The sequence below is a fragment of the Coffea arabica genome, chromosome 3e, assembly GCF_036785885.1.
Source record: "Coffea arabica cultivar ET-39 chromosome 3e, Coffea Arabica ET-39 HiFi, whole genome shotgun sequence".
Lineage (NCBI taxonomy): Eukaryota > Viridiplantae > Streptophyta > Magnoliopsida > Gentianales > Rubiaceae > Coffea > Coffea arabica.
Genome location: NC_092315.1, coordinates 31,620,754 through 31,630,128, shown reverse-complemented (window position 1 = coordinate 31,630,128; position 9,375 = coordinate 31,620,754). Strand labels below are relative to the sequence as shown.

The following is a 9,375-nucleotide window of genomic DNA, read 5'->3' as shown; positions in this document are numbered from 1 at the left end:
CGAACCTTATGAAGTCATCCCTTAGGTAAATAAAGCAAGGCTATGGACCATTAAGCCCTTATTACAAACGACTTAACTAAAATAGCAAATGTGACTAGATGGGCAGACGACTTGAGCTTATAAAGCGTGCCCACACCTTATAATGACTTTGCTATGGTGAATCGATTAAATGGCAGAAGACGTATCCTTATAAAGCGTGTCTGTGCCTTATAACGTCTTTGCTGCGGTGAAGCTGAATGAACTGCTCGAGCTCGTGTAACCAGTCCTAGTGGGACTTGAACCTTATCCGATGGCATAGCTTGACTCGTATCATTCCCCTTCTCTTGAAAGCAATTTGCCCACAAATTGAAGCATGAATGATGATAAGAAGAGTTACATGCCGTCGAGTCAATTTTGTTATGATTACCACAATTTTCATCCAATGCATAAACCACTTGCTAAGCTGGAAAGTAAACATTGTTGAACCTTGAATCTCACGAACCAGTTTCAATGTATGCCCAACTTGATCGCTTGTGATCATGAGGTAAGGATCCTCAAAGTGATGCAATGTAGATCCTATGAAATCATACTCCTCAAACTTGAATAAGCTTGCAAAGTATGGAAGCTGACTTGGTGAAGTTGGAGCTTCAAGTGGACTAGGTGCAAGATGAGCATAGGTATTGTAGTGACCATTGAAGACCTCGCTCCTTGTGTAAACTCGTGGAACATGGTCGGTTCTAACGTCTTGAGGGTACACATAGTTTGATCCTCCAAAGACGTGAACAGCATTGAAATTATCTGATTCCATGAATGGGAACCAAATTGATCTAACTCCTAGAAGACAAACTCCATGGAAACTCGCAAATTGCACAAGCGTCTTTGGGATGGAACATTGTAAGATCAAAACAATTGCACTTTGCTTAACCTGCACAAAACAAGGAACACTAGACAGAGCAATGTTAAGGTTGTTAGAATGGCAATAAGTCCCCTCACTCTCATTTTTACTGAAACTTAAAATCAGTGCATTATCCCTTCTTTCTTTCGCTTCCTCAGTCAACACTTTGGATTTTTCAATCTCTTTCTCATGCTCAATAGCTGTCTTTTTCCTCTCATTATTCTCAGCCTCTTTCTCCTTTTCAACTCCCTCGGATTTTACCTCATCAGTCACAATTCCCTCATCTAGCTCTTTCTTCATACTATAACGCTCATGTTCACTTCTCATGTATGCTAGATCAATACAAAGTTGGTCATAAATAAGTGGTACAAGTGCAGAACGACGACCATTAAATAAGAAGGAATACTTATTAGTATGTCTATCATATTTAACTTCTCGCCTCAACATCCACGCTTTACCTAGCAACACATGTGTCACTTGAATTGGGACTACATCACACAATACCTCATCCATATATTTGCCAATTTGAATAGGTACAAGTGTGTGTTTAGTAACCCAAACATCACCATGAGCACTCGACAACTTATACGGTTGAAGATGATCAATGGTTGGAAGATTTAATTTGTGAACCATGATAGCGCTTGCAAGATTGACTTCACAACTCCTATCAATGGCCAAGCTGCATGTTTTATCTTTGACACCACAACGAGTATAAAACCAACAATGCAACTGAGATTTGACGATGTCCAACTGCTCATTTACACCACGTAATGCCACTTATTCGACTCCCTTAGGATCAGGAAGAAGATGTTGTAAGCTAGCTTTTAAATGCCTCGTATTCGCCATGATGTATGAGGAAACCTGCAAAAATTTAGTGAAACAAAAGATATTTTTCCTCACCACACAAGCTCACATGTTTACACTCGTCACTCGTGTATCACTCAAGTGTTTAAAACACTCTAATGTTCTCAAGGTTCTGCTTGCTTCCCTTGAAGAAAGTAGAAAATTTCCCTGAAAAGTTCAACTAGCTTCGCACAAGAATCTACTCAAATGTGGCTCGTTATAAGCTGGAAATTTGAGGAGGTATAAGACAAAAATGACTCAAAAGAACTGGAAAAAATAATCTGCTGGAATTTGTTGGAAAAAATGCGTAGATGCACGACAAAAGGACTACTAGTTATGCAACACAAAAACTTGGCAAATGACTCTATACAAGAGCTGGAAATTTGGACACTACTCTGGCTGGAAATTACTGGAAAAATAAGCAGAACAACTGATTCAAGAAAGCTATAAAGATTTGACTCAATAACAACAGCCTAAAGAGTGCACCAACACTTGCTCTTGTTGCAGCAATTTAGGAAATAATGGATAGTGGAAATTTTTGGATTATTCCGGAACTAATCCCCTTTTCCTATCCCAAAAAGGATTTAACAGGCTGTAAAAATGAAATTGAAGTAAATCTGGACAGCCTTATTCAAGTTGGACTAAACTAATCAAATCCAACTTGGAATTGGAGTAGGGTTGGTGGTTGTTTTGGTGCTCTTTTTTTTTTATGGTCAGCTTTTAGGAAGGCATTTATCACAATCAATGGTCAAATTTGGAAGCTTTTAAGAGTCAAATTTCGTGGCTTAGGAAGGCTGGCTTTCAAGAGTCAAATTTCATGGCTGAACATTCTTCTTCTTATCAATGGTCAATTCTGGAGGCTTTCAAGAGTCAAATTTTGTGGCTTAAATGTTCTTGATCAAGAAAGAAGATTGTTGTGGTGATCAAGAAAGAAGATTGATCAAGAAAGAAAGAACGACAAGGATTTTGGCAGCTGGAATTTTGCAGCCTTGTTGTTTACCAAGATTTGGTTCCCAAAACCCAGAAACTTCAAGATTCTTTCAAGAATTCAAGATGTTAATTTCTAGAATTCAAGACACACGAAATTGAAGATGATTTCCTCCCAAAACAATCCAAGATTTCACGATTTGATCAAGACAGATTTTGGTTGGCTTCAAGAATCCCAACTAAAGTTCCAAGAACTTCAAGATTGTGGTTTTAAACAATCAAGAACTTCAAGAAACCCAAGTTTTGATCAAGACAGATTTCCAAGAATTTTGTAAGGTCAGCCAGCTATATTTTTTTTTTTTTGTATTTTAAACAACAAGAACACAAAAAAAAGGCTGGACCAAACAAGGCTAACCACAACAATTAACAACAACTAGACGCAAGTTTATGACGCAAAAAATCTGGAAAAAGAACTCAAGAACACGATGCAACAAATCTGAAAATTGCGGATAGCAAACTTAGAACACGAAAACAGAATTTTGGACAACTTGACTCGAAAAGGAATCTAATAAAGGGATATAACATGATACCTCTTAACTAGTTCTGATACCAACTGTTACGAACGCCGACAACCTTGTGACGAAACCCGTAAAAGACTAGCTTCAGGATCGACAAGAGGACACCAAGTTTGGAGCGGATAACCTCAACCCGTTAATCACGTGGTTAACGAATCTTAGTATAATGGTAGAAGACGCCACAACCTAGTGCGATTCTAGATTGATAAGTCACAAACACCTAGAGAAATTCTAAAGTATTTAAGAAGCCTTGGAAAAACCAAGAAAACTCTCAAAATCTGATTTATTGATGGAATGCCTAAAACCGTTGGAAGTGTAGGCTATTTATAGCCTTACATAGAGATAAAAAACTAAATAATGTGGAACTAGTCTAGAATTGTGGGTTTGACTAAGACTAAGAATTGTAGGCTTGACTATTTCCATAAGACTAAGAATTGTGGGCTTGACCGAACCTTATGAGGTCATCCCTTAGGTAAATAAAGCAAGGCCATGGACCATTAAGCCCTTATTACAAACAACTTAACTAAAACAGCAAATGTGACTAGATGAGCAGGCGACTTGAGCTTATAAAGTGTGCCCACGCCTTACAATGACTTTGCTGTGGTGAATCAATTAAATGGCAGAAGACGTATCCTTATAAAGCGTGCCCGTGCCTTATAACGTCTTTGCTGCGATGAAGCTGAATGAACTACTTGAACTCGTGTAACCAGTCCTAGTGGGACTTGAACCTTATCCGATGGCATAGCTTGACTCGTATCACGGTTACCTTAAATGCCTAATTGAATCCTTATAAAATTGAGAATTTAGAAAATAAATTCAATAAGTACATGTCTAATAAGTTTCTCTTAAAGCTAAATGTGTCAAAATCAACAAAAGAAAATTATCCACGAAAATACAAACAAAGTTAGGAGTCCTTGCATGAAATCATAAAAATTTCAGGCCTTGGAGAGCAACTAAACTACAACTGAAAGACCAAACTAACCTTAAATTGTAGACTAATTACCATGCGACCATCACTTGGGCTATCAGAATTTCACAAAACAATTGGAACCGAATGCAAGCTCTATTGAGACCAAGCGGTGGAAATAAAACTAGCTGGGATTTGGGATGGTGAGTAACCCTTCTTAAGACAGCTGCCAGGAAGGGAATATACTATCAAATGTGCTGAGTAATCAGTGACCGAAAGGCTATAGTTTAAAGCAACAAAACTGGTAGTGCTGAGAGCAAAAACTAAAGCTGCCTTCCCTTCTTGCAACAGACCCTAGGGAGTGAGAAAAGAGAGCAAGGTTGAGAGAGTGAGAAAAGAGGGCAAGGTTGAGAGAGTGAGAACAAGAGCCTGGTTAGCTTCGTCAGTAACTAACCTAAGACTGGAAAGAACAAGCTGGAAAGGAAACTGAGTTCGTCTGCATTACCGAACACTTAAGACTAGAGGTAAGTGTGAATAACCACTTTCTGTTTAGTTGATTTAATCCGTTAAACATAAGCTATATACGTTGAGATAGCTAAGAATTATTTCTGGTGCACTTGAGTACGTATGTAGTATGCTAGATTCTAGTTAAGGAAATTAAGTTCGGTTGCAGGAAATCTTGCTTAGAACTGATGGTCTGTCGTCTAGCCAAGAGATATGTATGAATTAAACTGATAGCTATCAGAGAAGGACAAAACGAATAACTGGAAATGTAGGAAACCTACTCACCTTGAATAACAAAAACAGGTTACCCGTAGGAACTTGTAGGAATTGGAAATTTTGCCTGGAAGAAATCTGATGCAGGCTGCATCAGTTTAGCAGTCTTGCGCAGACCTGAGTTTTCATTCAATTTTCTTCTAAATTCTGGCCATAATCTGCCATGTTTTGCTTAGGATAATTTGTGATGGAATCAATATACTCTGTACCTTTGGTTAGCATATGAAGCTGATGAGGAACTAAGAGGAAAAAATTGCTACTAACTAACTACTAAAACCTATTGGCTTCGACTGAGCATAACAGTTAGGAAGTTCTAGATATCCCCTGCAACTAGGAGTGTCAACGAATCGAATCGAGCTCGAATACTAGTTTGATCGAGTTCGAGTTCGACAAAGTGCTTAAGGTTCGAGATCGAGCTCGAGATCGACGAATAGTAATTTTACATGCTCGAATTCGATTCGTAAGGAATTCGTGAGAATCGAATTCGTGTTCGAAATTGCTCAAATTGCGGTCGAGCTCGACCGGTCGAGTTTGAGCTCGAGCGATCGAGCTCGAATTCGAAATTGCTCGAATCGCGGTCGAGCTCGAGTTCGAACTCGAGCATTCGAGCTCGAGCTCGAGCTCGAAGGTCCATTAAAAAGGCAGTTAACATCTCTTGATACTCCACTAAGGTTCAGTTATTTAGCCCAAAAAAGGCCACGAAAACAAGAAAGAAAATAAAACCCCTACAATGGTATGGGTTGTACATAACAGGGTGCTATTTTAAGCAAGATACAAAGGAGGCAACTATGGGGGGATCCCAGGATACACAAGTTTGCCAGTGAAATGAACGCTAGAAAATAGATTACAACTGCCTTTTTAGCCTTGACATTTGTTACATGTTAAGGCTAAAATCATACATTTAATGCCTGGACACATAACACAAATAAGTCAATCTGCAATATCTTTTTTGGCCTTGACATTTGTTACATGTTAAGGCTAAAATCATACATCTAATGCCTGGACACATAACACAAATAAGTAAGTCTGCAATATCAAATTTGTCCTTCATTCAGCCTTTTATCTGAACCAAATCACTGAACAGCACTGTCCAAAGTCCAAACTTATCCATATGATTGAGAATCTAAGACAAGCCAGCTTTAAATATCAATTTAAAGCCAAAGCATCAAACTATAAAAAATTTAGCAGCCTAATGCCAAGTTGTCAACCAATATCCAAATTCATCCATACATATTTTAACATCAAAACCAGCATCCAAATTCAAAGATAAGTCAGCCAACCAACATTCACCAAGTCACACAAATAGAAACAACAAAGACAAAGTGTCAACAACTTAACATTCAAGTGAATGTCTTCAATAGGCAATGCCAATTGTCAAGAAATAACCATACTTAAAAAAGTGAAACAAATTTTACAATTAAAGCAGTAAAACAGCAACTTCTTGTTCATTCCACAATAATCCTTTCCAACTTTCCAATTTCAACTGCAGGCCCTATCAAAAAAAAATAATTTAAGTAATAAAATAGTAGTTGTAAAATGTAAAACAAGATATTTGAAGAGGAATCGAAGTGTTAAACACAAACAATGTACCTTTCCAATTATCACATTCATTTTATGGGAAGTAGAATCTCTTTTGTTGCCTTCAATTTCTGCAAAATAATAATAACAGTAACAATAACAATAAATAATAAACTAATTTTGTTTCAATAACATGAATTTGAAATAAACTTACTTTTATCTTCTTTTTCACTCCATGAATGTTTCGGCACCAATCTCCGGCACACATAAGCATTTCTACAGTTTCAGGAGCTAGTGAGGCTCTATAAGAGTCAATTACTCTTGTTCCAGCGCTAAATGTAGCCTCAGAAGCAACTGTAGTAATAGGAATGGCAAGGATATCGGCTGCCATCTTGGATAAAATTGGGAATGTGAGCCTGCTATTCTTCCACCAATTCAAACAATCAAATTCATGTCGCGGCACACTTGAATCAATCTTGATTGGACCCTTTTCCAAATATATGAGTAATTCAGATTCTTGAGGCGCTCCAGTTTGATATTCCCTCACATACTCATCAAAATCATCCCAACCCGAACCAGAAGCACTGCTTTCAGAAACACTACTTGAAGGAACTTGAGAATCCTTTTTATTTCCACCCTCACGAAGTTCATTTGCTTGCAAATATTCATTGTATAATTCAAAGACTGCATTTCTAACCTTTTCAATATTTTGCTGAGCTTCACTAGGGGGAAAAAGTTTAGGAAAGCAATATTCTATCGCAGTCATTTTCTGTCGGGGATCTAAGACAGCAGCCACAGCCATTAATAGATTACATTCTCCCCAATACTTATCAAATTTGAATTTCATCTTTCTCACCATGGCTCTTACGAAATCATCATCATCATTAGCCTTACTATCCAAACTAGCTTTATTCTCTTAACTTCTTGAAGAAACAAATTTGAAGTTGGATAGTTGCTACCTGAGATGATGTTCGTAGTTGCCCAAAATGTCTCTAAAATGCTGCATACTTTTTCAACTTTCTCCCAATCTTCTTCGGATGGACAGCAATAATATTGTACATCTCGTTCTCGATACATTGGAAAAACCTCTTTGAATTTGATTGCACAGTTCAACATCTCGTGTCGCGCCCTATTTTTTAATAAGAAAAATAAATAAATAAATGGTTTAGAAAGTGAATTTTTGATTTGAAAAATGAATTTTTGATTTACAAAGAAAATGAAGAAAATAATGGGTCTAAATGGGACATGAAAATGCGACGATTTGACCCAAAATATAGTTTAAAAAGGGTTTATTGAATGAAAAATGGAGTCGGCACTTGGTATAGAGTTAAGGTGTACCAAATCACCTAAAAATGGATTTTTAAAGAAAAAATGGAAAAACCCTTTTTAAACGACTCCAAATCTACGTAAATCAAAGAAAAAGGTTCGGGAGTCTCATTTGACGAAGGGGAAGGCAAGGATAAAAATCCAAAGCACCCCTTCGACCTAGCCAAGGCTAGTTGCGTGATTTAGTCAAAGATTTTCTTATTTTAACAAAAGAATTTATCACATTTGGATGTACTATATGGATGCAAACCCTAGACCTAGGGGGTATCGGGGGGCAAAATTTCTCTTCAAAACTTGAATGGTGCCAATCACATTAATTGTGATGCCCAATAATGACTCTTTGGAGAGGTCACGAATAATGCAAAAATATGAGACTCTAAGAAAAGAAAAGGGATAAAATAATTATAGAAATATACATGTCTTAAAGGAGTGCATCATGTCGGGTACGGGGGACTAATGTTCGTGACTCAATTTTCCCTTTAATAGAGGGAATACGAGCGTGCTAAGGCTAGAAAGCCAAACTCGTCAGTATCCCATATCTAAGGGACTATCTCTAGTCTAATCAGGCAAAATGCACTAATCTACCCCCCTAATTTCCTAAATGAGATGCAAATCTAAATGTTATATATACGTAGGGGTAAGGGATATTTTATTAGGGGAAATATTATGTGAAAATGATAAAGATCCTAAAAAATGAAAAAATATGCATGAAGTGTAATGTAATCATACAAACATGATCTGACGAGGGAGGTCCCTAAGAGTCTAGCATTGGACTAGCCCATATCTACGAATCCTCACTAGCATCGGACTAGTGGGAAATCGGAACAAAGAGCCACAACTAGCGTTGGACTAGTGTGGTGACGGGAAAGGAATCACAGCTAGCATTGGACTAGTGTGATAACATGCATTTATTATAGTCTAAGAAAATCAGATGAAGCATAATAAAGCAAATAAACACATAGATCACATAAGGCACATAACACATATGCATGATATCTAGATGCACGTCCTAAGAAAGCGGTAACGCATAGCACATAGACATGCAAAACACGCATAAGGCAAGTAAATCAAATAAAGCCCTAACTATTACATTCGGGGAGGAAGCCTACTACAATCTAAGAGGGAAGGAATTAAATGAAATGATATAATAACCTAACTATTACAATTGTGGCATTCAAGTGCCTTTCAAATGATCAAAAATTGAACAAAAATAAAGTAAAAATACTAAATTAAAACAAATAAAGCGAATAAATAAATAAATAAAATGAAAGCATTCAAATGGCATGCAATTGAGCACGTAAAGTCACATAAGGCACATAAGGTCAAATAAAGTAAAAAATAAAGGATAGAGTGTACCTCCCTTGAGTTGATGCCCTAATAGGGTGAAATTACTTATTTACCCTCCAAAATAAAAAAAAAAGGTCAAGGCACCAATTTATTTGGGAAAATTAAAGGAAATATGCAAACACAAACTCACTTTGGTTATAAAGCCCTTAAAATCATGAATTGAGTGCCATTTAAACAAAGCATGATGGTTAATCGAAGTAAACAAACAGTGAAAGTACAAAATTAAAGCTGCCAAGGACTAAATTGCAAACATCAGAAAGTTTTTATGGCCTGATCATGAT

General features: G+C 37.1%; 1 long non-coding RNA gene across 1 annotated transcript; it reads right to left on the bottom strand.

Annotated features, from left to right (window-relative positions):
- Window positions 1-6,277: 6,277 nt before the first annotated feature.
- LOC113737895 (uncharacterized) lies at window positions 6,278-6,951 on the bottom strand. The gene is made up of 3 exons (XR_011842277.1): window positions 6,636-6,951; window positions 6,494-6,552; window positions 6,278-6,395 (listed from the first exon to the last, which is right to left on the bottom strand). It is a non-coding gene; the product is annotated as an uncharacterized lncRNA (long non-coding RNA).
- Between the last annotated feature and the right edge of the window lie 2,424 nt (window positions 6,952-9,375).